Consider the following 26,869-nt stretch of genomic DNA (forward strand, 5'->3'; position numbering starts at 1 on the left):
AAGTTCAAGAAGTATCTTTAATGATGTTCTAAATATGAATATGGACTTCTTAATGCCTCATTTGGCAGTCTTGTTATTTATCCTGCTTTTGACGTGTTTTAACTATTAAACTGTAAAGTCTTTCACCGTTTCGATTTCCTCACACTCCCACTGCATATACTATTGTTACCACACTTTTTCCAATTTTCTAGAAGAGTCTATTCAGTTATAATCACTGTAGACAAATGTTAGTAAGGAGGAATTTTGAGTACAATAAGTAAACACAATGTTACCACGTCTTCCACAACCACATACTTAAAATATTTATGAACTACTTTTAAAACCCACAAAATTGTATTCACAATTGTGACACTTCTACCAGTGCCTGAAATCATCATCTATATCTTGTTTTTATTTCTTCACTTTCCTATTCAATGTCACATTAAATTGGATACTCTGGCTGTCTCTGATTAAAATCTCCCTGCTAATATATATTTCTCTCATTGCTTCATTCAGTATAAAACATTCTCTTTCCCTAAATGAAATCACTTCTTTTCTTGGTACATTTTAGTAATATTTTCACTGCTTAACTTTAATATATAGATTTTTTTTTAAGCAAATGACCTTGTAACTATCAGTTTACTTTAAACCTAGCTTTTCCCTTGAACAAATTTTCTATGCACTGTTTACCCTGGTTACCCACTTTGGTTTTCTGATACATTTGTAATTATTTGGTAGCTTCAAAAACTGGTATTTTATGGTATTTAACAGTAGTGTTAATGCCAAAGCTATCAATATTTTACTACAGGACATCTGAAAAATATATATTTCTACCAGCAAAATGAACTAAATAAATGAACTAGAATATGTATGAAAATCATGCCTAGATATTAAATATAAACACATTGATAATATGGAAACATCACTGAATAGATATAGTTAATGCTGCTTTGACAGAATAATATTTCTATAATATCAAAAAATGAAGAATGTTTTTTGTTTTCCACTATTTATGCATTAGAACCGTTATATTTATTACATGTATTGGTCAGAGCTTTCTTTATCTCAACTTACCTTTCCTTATCTCAACTTCCATACAATGTTACCTAGGCACCGTTTATGAAATACCTGTTCGCACTTTACAGTTATTTTCAAAACTCTTAACTTCCCCTACAAGACTGCCACCTCTTTGAGGACAAGGGGTATCTTGATTAAGTTTGGTAGAGCTCACTGAACCTAGCTTGCTATTTTTGCCACAATATATATTTTCCTATGAATCAATTTTACAAAATAAAATATCTCAAATTAGCATGTAATGTTTATTTCACATGATTAAGTGTGTTCCCACAATCCGAGAACTTTGTTAGCTCTTTAAAACAAGTTCACTCGTAATTATATGAACTATGAATTAAATAATAGTTCAACTATTTTAAAAGTGGAAAATATAGTAAAGGTCCAGTGTCAAGACAGATTTTTTTAAGAATCCTTTGGAGAAGAAATATCATTTTGTGACCTCAGCTAGAGAGGGACTGGAATGGAGTTGATATACATGGACACAGCCTTTGGATTACATAGTATTTACTATAATCCTTTTTAATAACATTATGTTACTTAATATCTAGATGATTTGAATAAACTGGCATTGCCTTGGGAACAGTTTTATATTCATATATATATACTCACACACAAATTGTACCCACACTTGATGGGACTGTTTACCTTATTAGCTATTATTCACTTCTTTGGGTATTTAAAGATGCAACTCTCAATTTCTTAAAACAATTGTCCAAAGAGATGACAGTTTTTCTTTTAGAGCATATACATTATTTGAAGCATGACACTTATTTCAGAAACATCTTCACTTTAAAAAAAAATAATTGATCACAGTGGGAATGTAATTTTCCACTCTATCCAATATGGCTACATTTCATCTTGAGGTTAATATATCCTGAATTCTTTAACAAAGGATCATCACAGAAACTGAGGATAAGAGCTCAAAAACAGTGGAAAAAGTACCAAAAGATAATGCTCATACTGTAATATATATCCTTCAAAGGTTTTTCATTTTTATATATGTCACAGGCAGAGGTAATAAGATGCCTTTCAGAAAACATGAGTAGTTATCTGAAACAAATGTAATGCAATCATTAAAAGACTAATGATAGTATGCAGAAAGCTATTATCTCATTACTTGTTCAGGGTTTTTTCAAGGATGTAGCTGTAATGTTTATATAAATGCATATTTTTTATAATATAAAAGCATGACATAAATCCCAAATTTCCTACCTCAACTCTAAAAATATAAAATATGTCTAGAGACTTTTAGTGCCCTATGTCAATAGCTCTTCTTAAATCCTTTGCTTTGCAATCAATAATTCTCCAAGCATTAGTGAATCTGCTCCATGACTCATCAGAAACGATCTACAAAGTTAATGGGGATCATTGTTCCCCAAAGGCTCCACATGCATTGACACTAATGGCAGTTATGCTTCTTGTGGTGGGAGACAGACTCAAGACTCGCACCAAGCCGGGAGGTAAGTCTTCTGAGATTCTCCATAAAATCTGCCCCCTCTTCCCCAGCAAAGAAGAATCCATAGGCTCCAACATGTCTCATATATTTAGTATCCTTCAAGTAAATAAAAGTATGCTTATGTTATATGGATTTTTTTTTTCAGTTTAACACTCACTGTGTATGACAAAATGTACTTCAGTTATGAAAATATCTGAGAGGAATGTTTCCAGGACCTATGCCATTGTGCTTTGTTTACCAGTCAGATGCTTTCTCAAGAATGTGTTCAAATTATAAAGACAATGTCTCCGTATATAGGAATTCTTCAAAGCCCAAAACATTACCAAAGAATTGTATTCTTACCTTTCCTAGTATTCAAAACAATGCCCACTTCCCTACAGGTGAAAGTCTTTCCTTCTTGTGAATGTATTAATCTTTGATTAACATACAGTCAGGAGTTGTTTGGATTTATTAGGTGTTTTTATTTTCCAAGGAAGGAAAGTCATAGCAAAGGAAAATATATATTAAACATTTGAAGATAATTGCTATTTACTGAAAATTCTATTTTAAAATAAATTTCAGTGACTCGTTTGTGTTTGGTAACTTTGGGACAATGATAACTATAGAGTCTCTAAAATGTTCCTAACTAGCAATCATACTCTATTCTGGCCTTTGAGAGGTGTTAAGACTCATCCCCTAATTATAAGCCTTTTCTCTGCTATTACTACCTCACCATTAAATCTCTAAACTAAACAGTAGTTTTGAGGAAATAAAAATAGATGTTAGGTGGTGTGTTTTCTCAAATTTTAGTTACAATGGGTAAGAAAGATGAAGTATTCCTATGTATAATAAACTTCTTTAGCCTGTGAAAATGAAAACCCCTTTTACTGTGTTTTATCCAGTAAATTCTATTAGGCTTTCTCCCAGAATACCGCTTTCTTGCTTTACTCTAGAATAGCTCTGTCCAATAGAAATACAATGCATGCCACATCTGTTATTGTAAGTTTCTAGTAGCCATATTTTCTTTTTACATTTTTTTTTTTTTTTTTGGACCACGCTGCAAAGCACATGGGATCCTAATTTCCAGACCAGGGATCAAACCCCCAGTGCCCTGCAGTGGAGTACAGGGTCCTAACCCCTGGACCACCAGGGAGGTCCCAAGTGGCCATATTTTTAAAAAAAGAAAATGAAAAGAAACAGATAAAATTAATCTAACAACATATTCTACTGAAACTAATAGATTCAAAATGTTATCACTGTAATATATTATCACTATAAAAATATTACCAGGTATTTTACATCCTTTCCTTTGTACAAAGTGTTCAACATCCAGTTAGAACAAACTTCAATCCAGATAACCACATTTCAAAGGCTCAATAAGTCACACGTGGCCAGTGGCTACTATATGGACAGCCCATTCCAGATTTCAAAACCATGAAGCTTTGTGGCCTAAAAGTTCATGTTTTTAACTTTTCCTATGTAATATCCTCTATTATTGCTATTGCTGTTGGGATTTTCTATTGAGCCAAATATTTAAATGACTATATTTCATTTCCTTCATCTGCTTCCCTGACCTTTGTATCTACTGGCCACTCTGACGCCTCAGAGTACAAGAAACTCCAATCACCTATTCTTTTCAGCTTCTTCTAAGCAAGATCTGAGACAGTCTCTCACCTCCGCATCTTCCCATCACCAAGCAGAAAGCCAGAAGGTGCAGGAAGGCTATTCTGTTTCCATAAATAGATATATCAAATACAGGCCTAATGTATGGCAACAATGATAAACACAAGGGCAATTTTTTTTGTTTACAAAAAAGATCGGAAATTTTCTATAACAAAATAACACACTCATCTTCAGTCAGAAATACAATTTTACTCCCTTCCCACCCCCGTCCCAGGAGAAACTTTGGGATACTCTGTTCTTGTTCTGGAACAGAATCCAGTGTTTCATGTCATAGGAATTCTGTGCCCAGAGGAAGAACAGAATGTTGGAATCAAAATTTAATGAATTCAACTTGGAGCCTAAGTTTGCCCCAAATGTGGAAATGTAAACACAAGCAATAATATCTCAAAGCATAAAACACTTTGGAGTCTGTTGGCATGGCTGCATAAGAGTATCACACTAGATGTGTATCTGCACACAAATTTTATCTTAGTTCCATGAGAAAAAAAAAAATTAAACCAGGCATATGTGAGGTTTTCTGAGTCTCTTCGTCATAATAAAACCTGATTATTCTGTCTTAAGTGACACTGTAATTATAGACGGTTGGATGAGCAGGTTTTCTAGTGCTGACCCAACTTGTTCCTTAAAACACAAACGGCCACTTTTGTGAGGAAACCCCCCATTAAATAAAACTAAAAGCTACGTCTATCTTTTGAAAGAAGGCCTAACAACACGCTAAGTATTAAAAAAAAAAAAAAAAATTCACCCCAGTGCAACACTGATGAAGATCAGAATGCCGGAGTCTTCCTAAAAAAACAGTTTTGAGCTGCAGTTGTCACCAACTTTAAGAAAGCGAAAATACAAGTGACAACATTGTGCTTTCACTGCCTACAAAATAACTTTATTCAGTGTCTCTGGCTAGAGCACCGCATCAGAGCCATTCTAAGTATTGAGCTAAGTATTCCTAGGGTGAGTTTTACAGTCCTTGAACTTTCATTTTAACTTGTCTCAGTGATAATATTTTTATCTCAACAGCAAGACAGGGAGAAACACCAACGCTCTCAGCAACCCAAAGAGATAACAGGGAGTGGATCACTTAGCCTGGTATAGAATAGTTATGTACTAAATACCCTCCGTGTATAAACAGACACTGTGTTCAAACCCAGGAGGGAGGAACACCGCGTCCACGGGTGTAGAATTTCAAAGCACATTGCGGAGGGCCTGCAAATTCAAAGGCATTAATTATGACTTCTCTCTCGGTGGATTAATTTGCTTAAGAAATTCCTCCGAGTATAGCAGAGTTTACCATCCATTTGCTCTGGACTTGTCCCTGGGCTGGTAGATACACAAAAGGCAGCGGCAATAACCTTGCTGGCAGCTTCTTACTCAATCTTAATCCTAGGGAAGCACACTCCTCGGAAATACACCATAGAATCCTAGCAGCCGCATATTCCCCCCGGCCCGGGAGAGACTAAAGAACACAATTACTCTTCTAGCTCCACCACGCTAGTTGTAAAGTACTGTGAGACGGGCAAGCATAAACTCCACCATATACCTGCTTGCCATACAGGCTCCGGAATCGAAGTATTCTCACATGACACATTACTACCAATAACAGATTCCGGCTCCGTTTAAAAAAGAGAGAGAGAAGGGGAGGGAGGGGACGCGCTACATATTTATCCTGCTTTTGTCTAAAACAAGAAAAAAACAAGACAAAAACCCCAGAACCCAAGTCCTAACTACTTTTCATTCTTTTCAACCTTTCATGAAAGCAATTGAATCAACCAACTGCGGCTCCACCCAGAGAGCGTCTATACTTACTTTTCTTACAGTTTTTGAGTGACGCACTACAAAACGATGGAAAAAAAAAAAAAAAACAGGAGCCCTCTCATGCAGGGCGTCTTCCGCCCTAAAAACTTGGCAAAAGGCAAACTGGACTGAAATACAGCACTCTCCATATAAGGAAGGCCAGCTAAACATGTCATGCGTAATTTATGGGTAGCAGGCAGAGAATTAACCTTTGCGTGCACATATTTGGCCCAGATGAAAACCGGGCTGGATGGCAGCCTCGGGAACAGGGATGCGGGACCTCTAGGGAGAAACCGTGGCTCGCGGCTGATGGACTCGCATCTCCCCCCTCCCCCGACAAAGGCCGTTAAGTTGTAAGTACACTTCCACGCACCTGTTTCTTTTACCGCCCTCCCCCCCTTTTCTTTCTTTCTCTTTGTTTTAGGCTGCCAAGTGGGAAGCTGGCAGGGCTGACAGTGTCCGCAGAGCCCGGGGAAGGGCTACTCGGAGCTGGGCTGCAGCTGCAACCTCCCGCTGTCCCTCTAGCTCGAGATGGTGTGTGATCGGAAACCATCCAGCGCGGTGAGCCGGCCCCAGCCTCCTTTCACTTCCTCCTACAGTCCCGAAAGAGTACGAACAATGCAGAGCAGCAGAGCAGCACGAGCAAACTGGGAAAATGGAAACTTACCTCTCACATTTTTTTCCCCCTCAGAGGCAGCCAGACTGCCGAGCGAGTGCCCAAGGCATTGTGGGAGTCATGATTCCAAGAGGCCCGCGATTTAAAATTGAACTTGTCAGTTCCCGGTCACGGGAGCATTGTGAGCGCCACAACTCATTCAGCTGCAGTGAAAAGACTGTTGCATGTCGCTGTGCAGCCTCTTATCGCCGAGGTCTGGTTTCCGCTGCTGCTGCGCGGCCCCTCCCCCGCCGGCCCAGCCCCACCAGGAAGCCCTGGGCGGACTCCGCGAGCCCCGGAACGCACGCGGCGACAGAAAAAAAAAAAATGCTCTTCAACTTTCCGCCGCCCGGCGGCTCAGCCCCCCGCCACCTCGCCACCCCTCAATCTAACAAGAGTCCGCCGGGGGTGGCGGTTGCCACTCGCCCATCGGCGCAGAAAGCAAAAGGAAACCCGAGCCGGCGCTGGCGCGGTGCATCCCCGCCGCCTCCCGGTGGTATCTTCCATCTTATACGTTCAACACTGTAACCTCCGAGCTATAGTGCCCACGGGACGCACCCCTGCTACTTTCTGATCCTTGAGACTGGCTGGGCAGACAGATAGGTTCGTATTTGAAAGAGGCGGGTGGATGGGGCTTGGTAAGGCCGTCGGCAAGGTTAGACTGAAGGTGAGTCTCCAAAACTGGATAAAACAGTAGGAGCTGGTGGGGCTGGCCGCCTTAAAATGCACCACGCAGATTTCGAACCTGGATGGCCCATAGACGGGAAAAACATCCGCAAGACTGCCAGTGTGTATCTTTCTCCAGGAACAGGGTGTCCACGGTTTGGGAATTCTACGGTAAAACTGTCACACAAGCACGAATACTCACATACTAGCTTCCCATCTACTTTGTAAATAATATTTGGACTGTAAAACCCCCTTTCACCCCAACTCTGTATTATATGATATATAGAAAGCAGAGACTCCTCCTTCCTTATACAATATTCATTTTCTGAAATACTAGAATCGTCCGAGGCAAATAAGTCATATTATTGCTGGAACAAAAGAAAACACAGCCCCAAATCATAATTCACTGGGTGTTAATGAGATTTAACTTGCCTTCACTTTGAACGGAAAGAATCCTGGACTATTGTGATGTGATCAAGTTTTAAAGATTTGGGGGGCAGAATTTACTTAGGATTTAGGGAATAATTATTCAACGGTGATTACAATTTTTAAACTTTTTTCTATGTTTTGAATACAGTTTAGGAGCAAACGCTACCTATCGTGTGATGTTTCTACAAGTTTGTTAGGTTGTTTTAAAGATGGTGGGGACGGCTGAAGGAGGAGAAGGAAAAGCATCGTGAAAGGTGCCGAAGTACAAAACTACTTCTAGAGGTATTAATAATGACTTGAGTTCTCTACTCTTGGCTACATCCACAAAACACTGAGTTAATATTGTGTACTGCTCCCTTCCAGAACAAATACTTTAATTAATTAGATGGTGCCGCTTCTCAGTATTAATCATGAAAAAGTACCCAAGTGCACACCCAGTGGAAGCAAATTTAAAAGGAAACCGACACTTTCTCAAAGGACAGGGATGGGCATTCTCTATCTGCCAATTAGGAGCTACCCCAAGCAATGAGGACTTCCTTTCTTCTAATTCAGCATTCATTTCAACAACTACATCAATAGCCTGCTATGCCAGAGATTCAAGAATGGATAACAACATAGAGTCCCTCCCCTCAAGAATACCTCTACTAGGGAAGAGACTGGAGAAAAGACAAATTAATTAATTCTGGCTGAAGGATAAATGCTAAAATGATGGGAGGCAAGACCAAGGTGCTTTCAAGTAGAGTCAAGAAGGCTTCCTGGAGGGGTTGTTTTAACAGGTGCCTTAAAGGGGGGTATAGAAATTATCAAGATGCATAGAGAGGTGAATCCAGGTTCTGTGGGAAAAGAGCCTGGCAAATACAATGGAACTGCTAGTCTTGGGGTTAGAAGTGAGCTGGATACTTGTAGGAGAGTGGCAGCAAAGTGAACTAAAAGTAGGTCTGTATTCACCCAAGGAGTCTCAGCTTTACTCTGAAAACTGTAATAATCTAGATGAGTTTAATCAGCAAAGAGATAGGTTGAATTTGGACTTGTATTTCAGAGGGATCCTGTGGCAGCAGCTTGGAGAGTGAATGGGAGTGTGGGGTGGAGGCTGATGGAAGAAGGGTGAATGGGTGTGGACAGACTGGAAAAATGACTCATGCAGGGAATGAGGAAGGGAGGAGCCTTGGGAGACTCCCAAGTCCCTGGCTTAACCTACTGGATTGTTTGCTACTTGCTTTTTAATTTTGCCTCCATTCTCCATGACAACAGAGACTGACTTCAGAGCTGGGCCACCTGTGCATGTGCTAGCAGGTTGGAGGCCTTGTCGGCTTCCACACGCCTCTCCTCAGAATGACCAGTGAACCGCCAAGGGCTAATCCCAGTTGTAGGAACTTCTTTTCAATTGTTCTCAGACCCTTGCAGACTTCCAAGTCAGAGCTTTGGTGTTCTTTTTTCATGTGGGCTAGAAAATTTGCTGTTTGGAGCAACATGATGAAAAACAAGACTTTGAACCTGTGTATGGTGCCAGAGGGGAAACTATTTTTCCACTTCAACACTGGAGGAGGGGGAAGTTCTGGGAACAAAAGAGAAATTGAAACTGAGACAAATTTTCTGCTCCACTGCACAGAATACAAAGAAATACAAGAAAGACCCTTAAGTGTTAGGAACAGTAGAATAAACATCCTAGTAAATGACAAAGAAGAGGGAAAAAATGTTATTCACACTAGTAAAGGAAAAAGGGGTGGCTAAGAAAACTCATACAAAGCAGTTTTCAACCCAGGACTCCAAAGTGAGTCCAAATAAATTGTGATATAAAACTTCATTATCACTGGTCTAGCTTAATTTATTGTCATTGATAATACCATAACATGAATAATGACATTTAACATTTCGAAGCAGTGTAGCAAACACCAGATCCTATGTTAAAAATATTAAATCATATGGCCAGCTTTCACTACCAGTAGCATGCTAACCACATTTCAAATTGTGAAAATTATTAAAAAATCATTATCGTAATAAAAAGTAAATAGTTCCCCATTTAGAATACCAATCATATTCCCTCAGTGCTAGGATAGCATTATGGTTTCTCTTACATCTATGAAGTGTAGTTATAGTCCATAGGCTCAAGAGTGAGTGCATCTATAAGTATAAAAAGAATGTCATTTGTGGGTGGAGAGGGAAATTATAGAGAACAATTTTAGATGAAATAAAACTACATGTTAAGATAAAGGAAAGAATATTCACTGCAGGTTTCTGAAATATTTTAGACCATTCAAGTTTTAATTATACCAATGAATCCCCGTAGAAATACAGTTAAGGAATATGGTTTTTAGAGATAACATTAACTACCTGGTTTACCAATAAAATAGATAAAGGAAACAGTAGCATTGATCTTTTTCATTCAAGTGGGAATCTTTACAGCACTGTGTAAATGTGTGTGTACAAATTGTATGTTTCTTGTCATACACACCACATTTATATAAAGTAAGCTCTCATAGCCGTCTAAATATTATTTCCTTTTTCTGCATCGTCCCCCTCAACTCATCATCTAAATGAAAATACCCTTAGAAGTTACGCTCTTTAAACTCGAATTATGAAAAGGTCTTGAATCACAGATCTAGGAATGCTGTTTGTATTATTCTGAAGTAAAAATAATCCATTGGAAGATAGTGTCAAAACTAAGATTCAAATTCGGGCACCGTGATTTTTAACCCATGTTTAAATATAGATGGTTAAGAGAAGCTGCTGGAAGGCAATGAAGAATTGGAAACACTCCCATATGGTGAATCCATTTTAAGTATATGCATTAAATGTATCTCCATTCAGTTTTACAGCAGGGAAGAGGGTTGAAGCATTTTTCTGTAGCCTGGATTCTAACCTGTTTAGGTATCTGAATAAATATATTAATATTTGATAGAGTTATATGAATTTAGTTACCTAAATTTAGTTTAGGATTTTTATATATTGCACATATAAGTAAGTTTTAAAAATCATACCTAGTATTTAAATATTAAAAATATATATTCTATTATATATTATGTGTATGTATAGTATGTTATGTAATAGGACATATTACATATATATACCACTTAATATACAAATCACATAAATGTAAAAACATTATATCAATTCAATGTACTTGTCTTACAATGTACGTAAATATTAAAACTGAGTTAAAATATTAATTTTATTATGCATTTTTTTTGGCATCCCTGGGTAGGCATGAACCAAATGTGCATTTTTCAGTTAGACTATTTTACCTAAAACTTGAATCTAAATCTTCATTATAATTATTTTGGCATAGGGAAAAAAGAATTAGAAAGCAAATACATTTCAGAATTAAAGGTTTAGAACCACAGAATTATAGTAGAGAATGGAACATTGGAGACTTATCTAGTCCTTCTCCCTAATTAAACCAGAGAGCATTGTATAAGTAAGTTGGAACAATGTCAGAGAAGAACTAGCATCAATGTCTTCTGACTCAGGCCATTTATTTTCATCATTTTTTCTTAAAGACACTGAGGTAACGTATACTTGCCTCATATATGAGGCTCTGAGCTCAACTGAGCTCTCATACAGGCATAACTGCTCCCAAGTTTAATGTGAAGAGGGGCCACACTAGATTTTGAGGAGTATACTTCTTTCCGTCCCTATTTCTTCCTTGTTTCTCTTTTCTTTTTTTCCTTTCCATTTTTCCATTCTTCCTCCCTTCTTTCCGTAACAGAAAACATTTTCACACAATGCCACGTTTCAAATGTTCATGGAGCATCCTCTGTGTTAAGTCCTGTTCCAGGTATTGCGGTTTACAGAAATGAACAACACAGCCCAATCACTTCCTTCAAGGAGTTTACAGTCTGCTAGAAGGAGATAGGCAGCAAACAAAAAATAAAGGAACAAATAAACCTTTGAGGCAATTTCAGATGTAGGTAAGTACACGAAGTGAAAGATAGCAGGCTGAGGGGATAAGGAGGGGAGGCTGTGTGTTAAACAGGACAAGTGGTCAAGGGTTGAGACGGTGAGAAGTAGGCATAGTTCTCAAGACAGTGAAAACTATCTGGGAAAAAAATCGTTCAAAGCAGTGGCAACTGCAGGCCTAGCACCTTGAATCTTCAGCGTATATTAGGGCTGGAAATCCAATGACCCATAAAAACTAATGGGTGGGAGTTCCCTGGTGGTCCAGTGGCTAAGACTTCACCTTCCAACGCAGGGGATGTGGGTTCAGTCCCTGGTCAGGGAACTAAGCTCCCATATGCCTTATGGCCAAAAAGCCAAAGCATAAAACAGAAGTAATATTGTAACAAATTCAATAAAGACTTTTAAAATGGTCCGCATTAAAAAAAAAAAATCTTAAAAAAAACTAATGGGATGCCTAACTTCAAAGAGCTTAGAGTCCAGTGAGAGAACTGATGAATCTTAATACGATTAGTCACACTCATGATACATAGCCACAATACTGATCATTTTGGCCAGCAGGAACCATTGACATGTTTGATTATGTTAGAGGTGGGAGTGTGGGTATAACTGGTACAGGATTGGAATTTGCTTTTCATGAAGATGACTAGATTACACTTGACTGCTATGTGCAGAAGGCTGATAGTCTAATCTCAAAACAGAATGCAGGAAATATACCACTGCTGAGAATGAAAGCAAGTCAAAAGAGTGGGCGGTGGCCAGAACGGCAATGACAGCAAATGGCTGAAGACCTGAGAGAAAGTGATTTGAGGGTCCATAGCAGTGAGATGCAGTAAACATTAGAATCTTCCACTGCACAGCTGAATAGAAACCATAAGATGGCCACCTCCAGGCCTTGAGGGAAGTGAAATGTGTGTGTGTGTGTGTGAGAGAGAGAGAGAGGGGGTGGATTTACTCCCGTAAACACAGGATAGAAAACTCCAAATTACTGAAGATAGAACATTATAAAATCAGCAGTGATTCTAGTTCCCAGATACTGTTACTGATACTATTACAGTTTATTTATTTCCAAGTTTTCCTCAACACATGTTTTAAAACAGTTGACATTGTGTTACAAATGCAATTTTGTGCTCTCCTTTTTTCCCACTTTACCTCATAATATAACTTTATAAAACAAATAATATCTCCCATGTCATTCATATTCATTATAATCCTCAGTAATCATATGAGGTAACAAAGACTGGAGAACTGACCCTTGACCAAAACCTCATAGTTACCAGGGGGTCAAGCCTCCTGCCCCATAGTACAGCATTTCTGAGCCTACATCCCAGATCCTGAAGTCATGTGTCTAAGGCATATTGTACTTCTATACACTCTGTTTGGGATATATACATGTCTCCTAATACAGACTGTCGTTAGGGAAAAGAAAATATATAATAAATAATCTTTTAATAAATAAAAAAGTTATAAAAATAAGTATGAAACTGGTAGCCAGAATGTCAAAATGGACACATTACCTATATTATGTTATAGTATTTAATATATACTTATTATATAAGCATATACTTATATATAATTAGTGTAGTATTATGAAATACTTTCTACCATCTCATAAAATGATGTACTGTGGGTAAGCATAGAATTCTCTTGTAATCATTTTAAAATAGTATCTACTAGATCTAACAGTGCAAATGTTATACTGTACTTATCTCATGGACTGTAATCTAAATATTTCTACATTTTAATTCTGTTCTATGTAGAATAAAAGCATCTGGAGAAAATGTGGCCATTGCATTATTTGTTCCTAAATGCAAAAAAAAAAAAAAAAAATTTAAACATCAATAGCAAGACTGATTTTTCTTTTCCTAAATGCCCACTATATCTATCTACTCATTTATTTTTGAAGTTCCTTTCTTTTGGTTATTATGATATTCCACATCCTTCTCTCTTCTCACTCCTTTAAATGGGTTTTCTCTTTCTGGATCTTTTCTGCATCTGTTATTCTTTCTTTCTTTTCTGTTTCCAGAAATTACTTTCAAACCATGTCTTAAGCAATGTCCTAAAGAGACTTCTGAATAAGAACTTTTGTCACATGAAAATGGTGGGGGTTTTGTATACACATCTTTTTTCTCTTCTTCCCTCATTGCCTTGTCCAGTAGTGTGGGAACTAAGCAGTACAGTCATAAATTAATTCTAATGTCTTAAGGTAGACATCAGGATGCTCCCTGCTGCTTCTTGATTTGTTTAAAAATATTTATTGAGCACCACACACTGAGACTTACACTTGCAATGCAAATACAGAAATTATGAAGACTTCTTCATGATGCTCACAATCTAGTCTAGTATGGGGGAAGACATAAAGGGGAAAAAAAAAAAAACCCTACACATTTGGAAATAGCTGTGAAAAGAAGAAAAGCGAAAAGCAAAGGAGAAAAGGAAAGATATAAGCATCTGAATGCAGAGTTCCAAAGAATAGCAAGGAGAGATAAGAAAGCCTTCCTCAATGATCAATGCAAAGAAATAGAGGAAAACAACAGAATGGGAAAGACTAGAGATCTCTTCAAGAAAATTAGAGATACCAAGGGAACATTTCATGCAAAGATGGGCTCGATAAAGAACAGAAATGGTATGGACCTAACAGAATCAGAAGATATTAAGAGGTGGTGAGAATACACAGAAGAACTGTACAAAAAAGATCTTCACAACCAAGATAATCACGATAGTGTGATCACTCACCTACAGCCAGACATCCTGAAATGTGAAATCAAGTGGGCCTTAGAAAGCATCACTACAAATAAAGCTAGTGGAGGTGATGGCATTCCAGTTGAGCTCTTTCAAATCCTGAAAGATGATGCTGTGAAAGTGCTGCACTCAATATGCCAGCAAATCTGGAAAACTCAGCAGTGGCCATAGGACTGGAAAAGGTCAGTTTTCATTCCAATCCAAAAGAAAGTCAATGCCAAAGAATGCACAAACTACTACACAATTGCACTCATCTCACATGCTAGTAGAGTAATGCTCAAAATTCTCCAAGCCAGGCTTCAGCAATATGTGAACCATGAACTTCCAGATGTTTAAGCTGGATTTAGAAAAGGCAGAGGAATCAGAGACCAAATTGCCAACATATGCTGGATCATGGAAAAAGCAAGAGAGTACCAGAAAAACATCTATTTCTGCCTTATTGACTATGCCAAAGCCTTTGACTGTGTGGATCACAATAAATGGGGGAAATTCAAGAGATGGGCATACCAAACCACCTGACGTACCTCGTGAGAAAGCTCTATGCAGGTCAGGAAGCAACAGTTAGAACTGGACATGGAACAACAGACTGATTCCAAATAGGAAAAGGAGTACGTCAAGGCTGTATACTGTCACCCTGCTTATTTAACTTCTATGCAGAGTACATCATGAGAAACGCTGGGCTGGAAGAAGCACAAGCTGGAATCAAGATTGCCCGGAGAAATATCAATATCCTCAGATATGCAGATGACACCACCCTTATGGCAGAAAGTGAAGAGGAACTCAAAAGCCTCTTGATGGAAAGTGAAAGTGGACAGTGAAAAAGTTGGCTTAAAGCTCAACATTCAGAAAATGAAGATCATGGCATCTGGTCCCATCACTTCATGGGAAATAGATGGGGAAACAGCGGAAACAGTGTCAGACTTTATTTTTTGGGGCTCCAAAATCACTGAAGATGGTGACTGCAGCCATGAAATTAAAAGACGCTTATGGCATCTGGTCCCATCACTTCATGGGAAATAGATGGGGAAACAGCGGAAACAGTGTCAGACTTTATTTTTGGGGGCTCCAAAATCACTGAAGATGGTGACTGCAGCCATGAAATTAAAAGACGCTTACTCCTTGGAAGGAAAGTAATGACCAACCTAGATAGCATATTAAAAAGCAGAGACATTACTTTGTCAACAAAGGTCCATCTAGTCAAGGCTATGGTTTTTCCAGGGGTCATGTATGGATGTGAGAGTTGGACTTTGAAGAAGGCTGAGCGCCCAAGAATTGATGCTTTTGAACTGTGGTGTTGGAGAAGACTCTTGAGAGTCCCTTGGACTGCAAGGAGATCCAACCAGTCCATTTTAAGGTGATCAGCCCTGGGTGTTCTTTGGAAGGACTGATGTTAAAGCAGAAACTCCAGTACTTTGGCCCCATGTGAAGAGTTGACTCATTGGAAAAGACTCTGATGCTGGGAGGGATTGGGGGCAGGAGGAGAAGGGGACGACAGAGGATGAGATGGCTGGATGGCATCACCGACTCGATGGACTTGAGTTTGAGTGAACTCTGGGAGTTGGTGATGGACAGGGAGGCCTGGCATGCTGCAATTCATGGGGTCGCAAAGAATCAGACATGACTGAGCAACTGAACTGAACTGACACATTTGGAAAAGAGTGTAGCAAGTAAAATAATTCAATTAAACCCATGTGCTAAGCAGATGGCAAGGAGGGTAGAGCTGGGCAAAGCCTCGCACCTCATAGACTCCCAAGTATTTTCAAATGGTAAGATTACCTGGCATATATGTGTTAAATGTTTGATGGCAGAAAGAAAGACACAGAAAGTTTTGAAAGGCCATTAGACGGACAAACAACTTGATGCTACAACCACTTTTAACGAATCGTTACACTATAGCAACAGTGATGAGAAGTTTGTTTTTCTTATTTTTCGTGCTGCCATTATGTAAAGACAACAAAATGTCAAGTCTAGTTCCCAGACCCTGGGGCTCCAGACAGCCAGACTTCCTCACCCTGCCCTGAGGGAACACCCAGCTGCCCAGCAACTCTCTTCAAGCTTCCCCCAGACCTTTAACAACAAATTCCCAACTAGGTGATAGGAGATTATCTGATTAAAGTCATTCACACTAAGGTGAGAATGAGGCTTAATCCTTCAAAAGTGTTTGCTTTGACAAAAGGATAGCTTGTTAACCCTAATGAACTGCTAATTGGCAGAACTGGAGGGCTCTATGGAAAAGATCCCTCCTCCTCACTTTCCCAGACTCCCCACCCCCTAGTCCTTCCCTGTCTGTTTACCTTCCTGAAATAAAGGAAGAAGGGAAACTGGTGCATTCAGAGATGTTAGGGAACTCCTGTTACCCACACTATCTCTTTGAACCCTCAAGAGAGACATGTGAGACGGTATTTATGAGCCCATCCTAGAAAGAAGGAGACCGAAACCAGGGCAGTGACTCTTTAGCCACATTTTGGATCCGTAGAGTACAACCATCTATTTCTGGGCGGCAATTAAATCAGGATTTCTAGGCATGGCATTGGTATTTTCTTATAAGTTCCTCAGATGATTCCTCTGTGCAGTCAGGTTTTCCTACTGCAGAGCTAGAGTTTATGCGATGAAATTACTCAGAATCACTGGCAATGCATGGACCTGCTCTGTCTCCTTCCATTGGCAAGTTTAGTTGGCACAAGAGAAGCAATGTTATCTGCAGGAAACTCTGTCTCAAGTCCAGTTAGGTTTTTGTGTAAACAGGTGCCCATACACATGTAGAAATGCAGGAGTCAGACTAGTTGTGAGGAAGTAAGGTGATGCGGCACTTTTCTTCTGTACCTGGTTGGATGAGGTGCTTCTTGGGCAATCAAAACAGGCTACACTTTATACCAGGTAAGCATCAGTAAAGTTTGGGCTTAAAAACTAGCTAGAGAAACAACCAAGCCCACACAGAGGATAATCCTACATGTTATGTAATGCTTAGGTTGCTGTTTGCTTAGAATTCTATACCCTGTTTCTTTCTAAGAAATTGTGATCATGAGCACCATTGAGAATAGTATCAAAGCTTCAGAGTATCCTGATCCACTTTGGGATTTATTTATATCAGATTACAGAAAACATAATTTTTATATATATATATATATATATATATAACATATATATATAACATATATATAACATATAAAACATATATATAATAAATATATATAACATATATATAACATATAAAACATATATATAACATATATATAATACATGTATAACATATATATATATAATATATATATATATAACATATATATATATAGAGAGAGAGTCCCTTGGATTGCAAGGAGATCCAACTAGTCCATTCTGAAGATCAGCCCTGGGATTTCTTTGGAAGGAATGATGCTAAAGCTGAACCTCCAGTACTTTGGCCACCTCATGCAAAGAGTTCATTCATTGGAAAAGACCCTGATGCTGGAAGGGATTGGGGGCAGGAGGAGAAGGGGACGACAGAGGATGAGATGGCTGGATGGCATCACTGACTCGATGGACGTGAGTCTCAGTGAACTCTGGGAGTTGGTGATGGACAGGAAGGCCTGGTGTGCTGCGATTCATGGGGTCGCAAAGAGTCGGACATGACTGAGCGACTGATCTGATATATATATATATATATGTTGCAGCCATGAAATTAAAAGATACTTACTCCTTAGAAGTAAAGTTATGACCAACCTAGATAGCATATTCAAAGCAGAGACATTACTTTGCCAACAAAGATCCATGTAGTCAAGGCTAAAGTTTTTCCAGTGGTCATGTATGGATGTGAGAGTTGGACTGTGAAGAAAGCTGAGCGCCGAAGAATTGATGCTTTTGAACTGTGGTGTTGGAGAAGACTCTTGAGAGTCTATTGGAGTGCAAGGAGACCCAACCAGTGCATCCTAAAGGAGATCAGTCCTGGGATTTCTTTGGAAGGACTGATGCTAAAGCTGAAATTCCAATCCTTTGGCCACCTCAAGTGAAGAGCTGACTCATTGGAAAAGACCCTGATGCTGGGAGGGATGGGGGGCAGGAGGAGAAGGGGATGACAGAGGACGAGATGGCTGGATGGTATCACTGACTCGATGGACATGAGTTTGAGTGAACTCCGGGAGTTGGTAATGGACAGGGAGGCCTGGCATGCTGCGATTCATGGGGTCTCAAAGAGTCAGACACGACTGAGCGACTGAACTGAACTGAACTGATATATATGTTCTAGAATACATATAGATATGTATATGCCTATATAAGAAAATATATGTATGTTTGATTATATATGTGACTTTTTAGAAATAAAAGCTCTGGCAAATGTTAGTATATTTTATGAATTCACTCACCAACTAACATGGTTAAATCATAAAGACAAATAAATAACTGGACATTTCTCATTTGAATCTCATTTGCAGGTAGTGTTATTAGTCATAATATACCATCTTTGTGAATGTGCAGTCAGCCCAAAGGACCCTCCTGGTCACACCTGGCTGGCCTCAAATGTCCTTATTTCTGCCAGAGGCTTAGCAATGAGTAATCGCTGACAGGATCTGATCCCCTCTAGCCTTCTCAGTAATTCATGTATTTTTGGATAGTGTTGAACATTCTTTTCCCTTTTCAAACTTCTCTGGACATAGGCCACCAGCTCACCAGTAACGGGCGCATTTTCACTCTTTTTGCTGTCAGCTTTCCTACCTGGTCCATGAATAGTCACTGAGCACTTGACATAATTCTGCCTTTCCTGGAATCTGAGGCTACAGGGTGAGCAACACTAGACCCCTAGCCTCTTGAAAGATACAGTCCCACTGGGGCAATAGACATGAAATAGCAAGTAATTATAATCAGGTAAGTAAACAACAGGACCTCTCTGGTAGCTCAGATGGTAAAGAATCTGCCTGCAATGCAGAAGATCTGGGTTTGATCCCTGGGCGGGAAGATCCACTGGAGAAGGGAATGGCAACCTCCTCCAGTAGTCTTGCCTGGATAATCCCATGGACAGAGGAGCCTGGCAGGCTAGGTTCATGGGGTCACAAAGAGTCGGACACAACTGAGAGACTAACACACACAGGTAAACAGTACAAATTTGCAAAGTGTAGTGAAAGAGAAAAAAGAATGTGAGCAAGTGACTCTAAATTCCAAAGACAGACAATTATTATTTTTATGACCTCCCCTTTATTTCATTGAATTCTAACATCTGGACTCATTGCCTTGTGAGAGTCATCATAGTGTATAAACTACATGTCTACACTGCTCGAATTCCTCATTTGAAAGATAGAATTCTGCTACTGTTTTTGCATGAAACAGTGACTTGACTTCTGTTAAGATGCACGGTGTCCACCACATAGCCCCTGAGGGCAAGGTTTGAAGAAATCTGTGACTTATCATTACCGTTCTGCCCTTGCTCTGTTCTTTGGTGTTTATTTTCACTTGCTTCCTGGGTTTAATCTTTTAAGACTGACATCCACAGACAAAGCTAGCATTTCTCCCACACTTTCAGAGTATAGTATGTCAGCTTTTGAATTAACATATGAAAATCCACTTGTGCTATCTTTTGTTTTGTCAAAATTACAGTCTCTTTTTTTTAAATCCCTGTTCCTGATGTAAAAATTTTTTTCTATTCCTGGATATAAAAAGCAATGTGTGCTTATTTTAAATAATGTATCAAGTGCCTTTAATAGGGTTTTATTAATTCTGTTCAGGTGCCATCGTAAAGATGTTTATGCATGATTATTCTAGGCTAGCAATAGAGCAGCAGTGTCTAACTCCTACCCACAGGCTTATTCCCATGCACACTATAACTTCCTTCTATGGCTTCAAGACGCCCACGTCCTGCAAAAGCACTTTCCTACCTGTCATTTAGTCTTTACAATTAAATAAAGAAAAAGGTAACTGTGTAAGAGAGGCTGGCCACTCTGAGTCTCTCTTTTCATGAAGTCTTTCTTCTCTAAAGATACTCTAAATTACAGACTTCGCCAGAACAGTTTTTCCTCTTGTGATGACTTTGAAGTCTGTTTATTCTTACAATATACTGGTAGGTCTGTGTTGGAAGAAGCTGTAAATGGTTTGTCAGGGTTCCTAAATACTTAGAATTCTACATGGGCCCTGGGAAGTGTTAACAGATTAGACTTGAACTTGTGGAAAAGGGCATATCTGGCACCAAATATCCAATTTATGGGGTGCAGACAAATTGACTATTAGGGAAAATGGAGTACTTGGATGATACTTCGCACAGTTTTGGGTATTTTTCCTTACCATGATGGAAGAAGAAGACAACTGAAGTAAGTCGGCCTCTTTTATGACTAACTTACTGGGTGACTAAAGGGAAAACACTTCGGGGTTTTTGACAACAGGTACGCACATGCCAAATATGACACATGGGCCAGTCTCCATTGGCAAGAGTCTGGCTGCTTCCACCTTGCCCTTTTGCTTGTCTTGTTGAGCACTTTTGAAGCGAGGCATACCCTTCTCTCCCCACCTCATGCAATGACCTGTGTGTGTACCACATTCTTTAGAAGAATCAGGTTAAAAAACACAGGGGTAATTTTTCAAAAAACTGTTATTCTGCCCATGACCTTGGCTCCTGTAAGATAAAGACAGTCTTTGGAGCCTGTTATTAGACTCGAGGTTCTGGACAATCTCTTCAAGTCTCAGTTTCCTGTGAACTTAAAATCCCTACCTCATAAAAATGTGCTCATGAATGACTTCATGGGAATTAACCTAACATGGATCCGGCATTTGATAACTTACAACCACTATTATTAGTTTAACTGGATAGCAATTACAAATTTAAAAATCTAGAATATTTAAAGAATAAGCTCATGTTAGACTTCAAGTCTTCAAAATATGAGGATTAGACTCAAACTACAATCTTAAGAGATTTACAGCTATTTTCTACAAGATGAAAAGACAGATTCCCTTACAGTTTTTTTGAATAGACAGGTAGGATGTAATTAAAAGGGAATCCCAGATCTTCCCTGGAATGATAAACAGGCACTTTAGAAACATCTTAATTGGCCAGTGAACAGCTTTCTTTTGTCCAACTTTCCCTACCCACTTTACAAGGAAAATCATAAGAAGGACAAGCCAAGCCAAGCAAAGGGCATCTATCTACCACTTTAAAGAACAGTTTATGTGCACAGTTGCATGGAAACCACTTCCTTTGGAGCCATACGTGAAATTATGATTTTTTTTTTTTTAAAAACCCAGTCAAAGCTGTTGCCACAGTACAAAAATTTAGCTGTCTACTTGCTTCTTTTAAGTAACACAAGTCAAGAGATCCTTTCAGACATAACTTCCTCTTTTTCAGATTTTATTCCTCCCTCCTGGGAAAGAAAAAAAAAAAAAAAAAGCATATCTCTCAACTTCATCAGAACAAACACGCTCAGAACTCTAAGAGGAGAAAATAATGATTATATGTTGCTAAGTACTATTTAGTAACAAAGACTTGGGCCACAGGAATGATGATGTCACCCACAGAAAGAGGAACATTTACACTTTTGAAAGAGATTCTTTTCCAACACGATGGGTCACCATCAGAAGAACAAAGCCAAATAAGGCAGGAGAGTCTGCTTGGCCAGGAGAAGGCATTCTTAGTATCCAATGCTGGAGAAATTATTAGCCCCAAGTTAACTAAATAGAGTCACACCCCAAACCCACACGCCTTTTCTGTGATCCCCTCTTGAACCTAGTTCATGTCAACAAATGTGTACTACTCTATGGCAGAAATCCCATTAACTCCCACAGCAGATTTGCTTCTTGGTTAAGTTACCCAACTATAGTAAGCAACAGGTCAGAGAGTGGCTTCATGTTTCAGGACTGGTCTCTTAACATTCACACACGGTAGATAAGCATATATTTATTCTCTCACACACCAGCACTTAGAAACCACACACCATCTCACACTTTGCATTAATCCGATAACATGATGAGTCATCATGCCCACAAATGTATGTGATAGGATGGAGTGCATTGCTTAAGTAGCATGTAAGTCATTTGCACCCTCCACACTTCCCAATACTGGTAGCATAATGATTTTCTACTTAGGTACTGTCAGGAGCATGTAAAAGTTAGCTTCTAACTCCTACAATATCATGTCTGCCTGCCTTGGGGAAATTATCATTGTGTTCCCCTCCACACCACCCATGGCCAATCTTCTAGCACACACTCAGACCAAGGTCACAGTAGATTTTTTTTTTCTGCTTAGACTCTTAACCCAAATCAGATATAGAAACAGCCATACTAGTTGCAATTCACTTTTTAAGTATAGGGGGAAGCCATTTGCTCCTAGATATTGAGTCTGCTTACTCCATTTTAAAAAAAAAATAATATATCTTTCTCAGTAAATTAGCTTATATTCCCTTCCCAAATCATACCCCACCTCCAAACTCCCTCAAAAAGTTTTTAATAATAATATTAATAATAATAATAAGTGTTATTTAATTGGGTCATTTAAAGCTCTTGAGATGAGAAAAATAAATCAGAGGGAATTCATAATTACCATGGAAAATACAATGTATAAGTTACTGCTACTTATAAGAGGAACAGGTTGATATTGCTAGGGTCCCTATGATCACTGACAATGAGATTTAGGAAGAATAAACAAAGGAACATCTGTTGTCTCTAGAGACTCTAATGTAGCCTTTTCTCTAGTCTTTTCTGCTTCATATCAATGCAGAAATGAAGTGCCTTATGACCCCATTACCAGACATCAGTGAATTTATTTTCAGTGGCCATGATTGGGGTCAATTAATCCACAGCAATTTTGCTGAAAAATCTCAAGTTGATAAATTTAAATTATATTTGAGACCTTTTCACTTTTATCAAACTCACACCTATTATGGAAATAAAAAGGCAAGAAAATGTAGTTAACCTCTGAAGGTAAAACTGAGCTTATCTGAAATTTATATAAATATAATAATTTAATCTCCTAAAAAAACTTTTGACCTATGTAGCAATTCCTGCTTAGCTTCAAACAACAGTTTACTCCCTGGCCTGTGTTAAACACAGATAATGAATGAGTCATTCATTGTATTCCTCCACCCCATCCACATATGCACACATCCTTGCAAATATTTGCTCACTTTGGACAACTCTTTTCCTTGACTTCCAACATAGGTGACCTGGCCCTTTGTCAACCTAACCTCCTTAGTTTTATGCCCCATTTCCCTCAAAGGACCAGACTCCTCCTTTCTACTTCTCAGATGTGCTAAGCTCATTCCTGTCTCTGCACTTGCCCCTCAATCTTCCCAGGTCACTCTTCCCTGAATCCATGGTGCCTTAGTCTTTTCAGCATTCAAGTCTTAGCTTAAGTATTACACTTTCAGAGAGGCCACCTCGGGAGGCCAGCTGTCTTTCTGTCCTTCTGCTTTGCTGAATTTTCTTCATGCTGCTATCATTATCTGAAATTCCCTTTTAAAAAATTTACTTGTCTACTGGTGTACTCATTGTCTTTCCCCACTAGACTAGAAGTTCAGCTCCTGGAGGGTGGAAACTTGGTCTTGTCCACGCTTCAAATGAAAACAGTCTTCTCACAAGAATTAAACTCTTCTCCTCACATAACCCACTTCCTGAGAAGAACCACAAAGTCAGGGACACCAAATACCTCCTGTGGTGAGGCCATAAAATGGGAAAAAATTACAATATGAAATTCATTTTATAAATCATAATTCATAAAATATTAATATTTTTAGTTCTTTGAAATTAAAAAGTTTTAGTTCTTTGTAATTTCCCCTAAATTTATTGTCTTTTTCATGTAATAAAATGTGGATGATTCAATTTTAAAGTTGCTTCTTTTACTAAGCCTTGTGCCATCACTTCACCCAGGAGTATAGCTTTAGATTATTTTGATGTCTTGGGTGATACCTTATATTTTTCACATTGTGTCTCAAAATCCATTTCTTTAATATTTCCTCTACTAGATGGTAAGATTTCCAAGGCAGGGGTTGTACCATGTAAATCTATAAATTTCTAATAGCATCTAAACCACAGCTTTCCCTATCTTGTTTCTCAATAAATAAATAGTAGAAGCAATATAATACGATGATAAAAATCCAGCTTAGAGAAAAACACACCAAGATCAGTTATGTTACCATTATCAAGTTAGCTCTCTCTGAACCTCTCTCCCTTTTTCTCTTAAATCTGTAAAATAGTACATATTTCACAGGGTTGGTGAGGTATTAAATTACTCATGGGAAGCTTTTGACATACAATAATATTTTTAAATGGTATTAAAAAATAGTCCTGAAAAGTGACATATGATGTCACATGCAATGGTACTAAAAACTGATGCTAAAAATATAATAAAGCTATTATCATCATCATCACCACTATTCTTTGGGGCCTAAAAGTCTCAAGAACCAAGTTGTATGTTTATAACTTTAATCTTGACATTTTCCACAGACCAAAACCAAAACCAAACAAAAGTCAAAAACAATTTTCCTAGAGCAGCTTTATAATCCACTTTGAGATCTAAAATAGATCCAGAAAACATTTGCAAAATATGTGAACTATATGCATAGCCATGAGGGTGATTCATCAGGAAAGGATTCTGGAAGGAGATTGCTTTATATCTGGCTTGAAGAAAGCAATGAACCCTAACTGCAAAGATGAACATGCATGCTAAGCTGCTTCAGTCATGTGCAACTCTTTGCCACCCTATGGACTGTAGCCCACCAGGATCTTCTCTCCATGGGACTTCCCAAGCAAGAATACTGGAGTGGGTTCTTTCTGCAGGGATCTTCCAGAGCCAGGGATCGAACCCACATTTCTCATATCTCCTGCATTGGTAGGGGGTTCTTTACTACTAGCGCCACCTGGTAAGCCCAAAGAAGAATGGACAGGTGTTTTTCTTGGTGTTGAGGACAGGGACAGAAAAAGTGTAGAAGCAGTGAGGCAGCAATGCACAGAGATTGCCCCTCCATATTCTAAGAGGCTAGTGGCAGCCACTATGAACTCATCTCTTTTCAGCTCAGTGGAAAAAAGCCAACACACACCAAAAAGAGAACTTCTTGGTCCATTTGTTGTCTCCAGGGACCACTTTTTGGTTTCAGTTCCTTTCACTCAGTGGTAACAGAAGTATCCCCACCTGACAACTGCATGACAATTTAGAGTCCTACCATAACCATGGCCTCTTCCAGACCGCCTTGGGAGATAGCTGTTATTTTCATTATGCCTGTTTTATTTGTACATGAGGCTTAGAAATGTTGAAACATTTTGCTTAATAATTTATTTTAGCACCTACTATATTCCATGCAGTGTTTGAGATACTGTGGATATAACATGAACAAAACAGACCAAATCCCTGCCCTCATGGAACTTATATTCTAATGGGAGGAATGGACAGTAAATAATTGAGTAAAAAAAAAAAATAAATAAAATGTTATTTAGTATTAAATATCACTGGGATGGAGAAGGCAATGGCACCCCACTCCAGTACTCTTGCCTGGAAAATCCCATGGATGGAGGAGCCTGGTAGGCTGCAGTCCATGGGGTCGCTAAGAGTCGGACATGACTAGGCGACTTGACTTTCACTTTTCACTTCCATGCATTGGAGAAGGAAATGGCAACCTACTCCAGTGTTCTTGCCTGGAGAATCCCAGGGACGGCCGTCTATGGGGTCACACAGAGTCGGACACGACTGAAGTGACTTAGCATAGCATAGCATAGCATCATTAGGATACACACACATAAGTATGCATACACACACACACACACACACACACACACACACATACTGCTATGTATAAAATAGGGCTTCCTTGGTGGCTTAGTGGTAAAGAATCTGCCTGCCAGTGCAGGAGATACAGGTTTGATCCTTGAGTCAGGAAGAACCCCTGGAGAAGGAAAGGGCAACCCATTCTAGTATTCTTGCCTGGGAAATCCTGTGAATAGAGAAGCCTGGTGGGCTACAGTCCATGGAGTCGCAAAGAGTTGGACACAACTTAGCAACTGAGCGTGCATGAGCAGGCATGTATAAAATAAGTAACTAATGAGAACCTACTGTGTAGCACAGGGAGCTCTACTCAGTGCCCTGTGATGACCCAGATGGGAAGGAAATCTGGAAATGAGGGGATATGTGTGTGCATATGGCTGATTCACTTTGCTGTACAGTGGAGGATAGCACAGCAATGAGGGGCAACTATACTCCAATAAAATTTTTATTAAAAAGTGAAAAAAAATTAAAGAAAATTAAAAGACAGAGAATGACTGGAGTAGGAACTCTACAATAAAATAGTTGGTGATGGAAGACATCTTTTTGGAGGAACATTTGAGCAGAGATCTGAATAAAGAATGCTTGTGTCTTTATTAAAGAATGTGTGGGAAGAGCTTGCTAAGAAAAGAGAAGGAAAAGTACGTGCAAAGTTAAGATACTCTAGAAGCAAAATAACGAGTGGAGTCAGAACATAGTGAATGAAAGGAAGACAGAGCAGATTTGAAGGCGAAGACGTAGGTAGATGGAGAGTCAGAGCATAGTGAATGAAGGGAAGACAGAGAGGATTTGAGGGCAAAGATGTAGGTAGATGGAGAGTCAG

At 38.9% G+C, this 26,869-nt stretch overlaps 1 protein-coding gene across 44 annotated transcripts in view; it reads right to left on the bottom strand.

Moving 5' to 3' along the window:
* MBNL1 (muscleblind like splicing regulator 1) overlaps positions 1-26,869 on the bottom strand; it is a 222,460-nt gene that overhangs the window by 187,264 nt on the left and 8,327 nt on the right. For 35 of the 44 annotated variants that reach the window (XR_009494559.1, XM_024992663.2, XM_059886980.1 and 32 more), the window contains exon 1: positions 6,627-6,792. The exons of 7 other annotated variants lie outside the window; for them this stretch is intronic. The gene's annotated coding sequence lies outside the window, so the exon portion shown is untranslated. Of the gene's footprint in view, positions 1-5,971; positions 6,083-6,626; positions 6,793-26,869 lie in introns of those variants that run through there. 2 more of the 44 variants (XM_059887024.1, XM_059886973.1) reach the window with 1 other exon arrangement.

Source organism: Bos taurus, chromosome 1, assembly GCF_002263795.3.
Source record: "Bos taurus isolate L1 Dominette 01449 registration number 42190680 breed Hereford chromosome 1, ARS-UCD2.0, whole genome shotgun sequence".
NCBI classification, from domain to species: Eukaryota; Metazoa; Chordata; class Mammalia; order Artiodactyla; family Bovidae; genus Bos; species Bos taurus.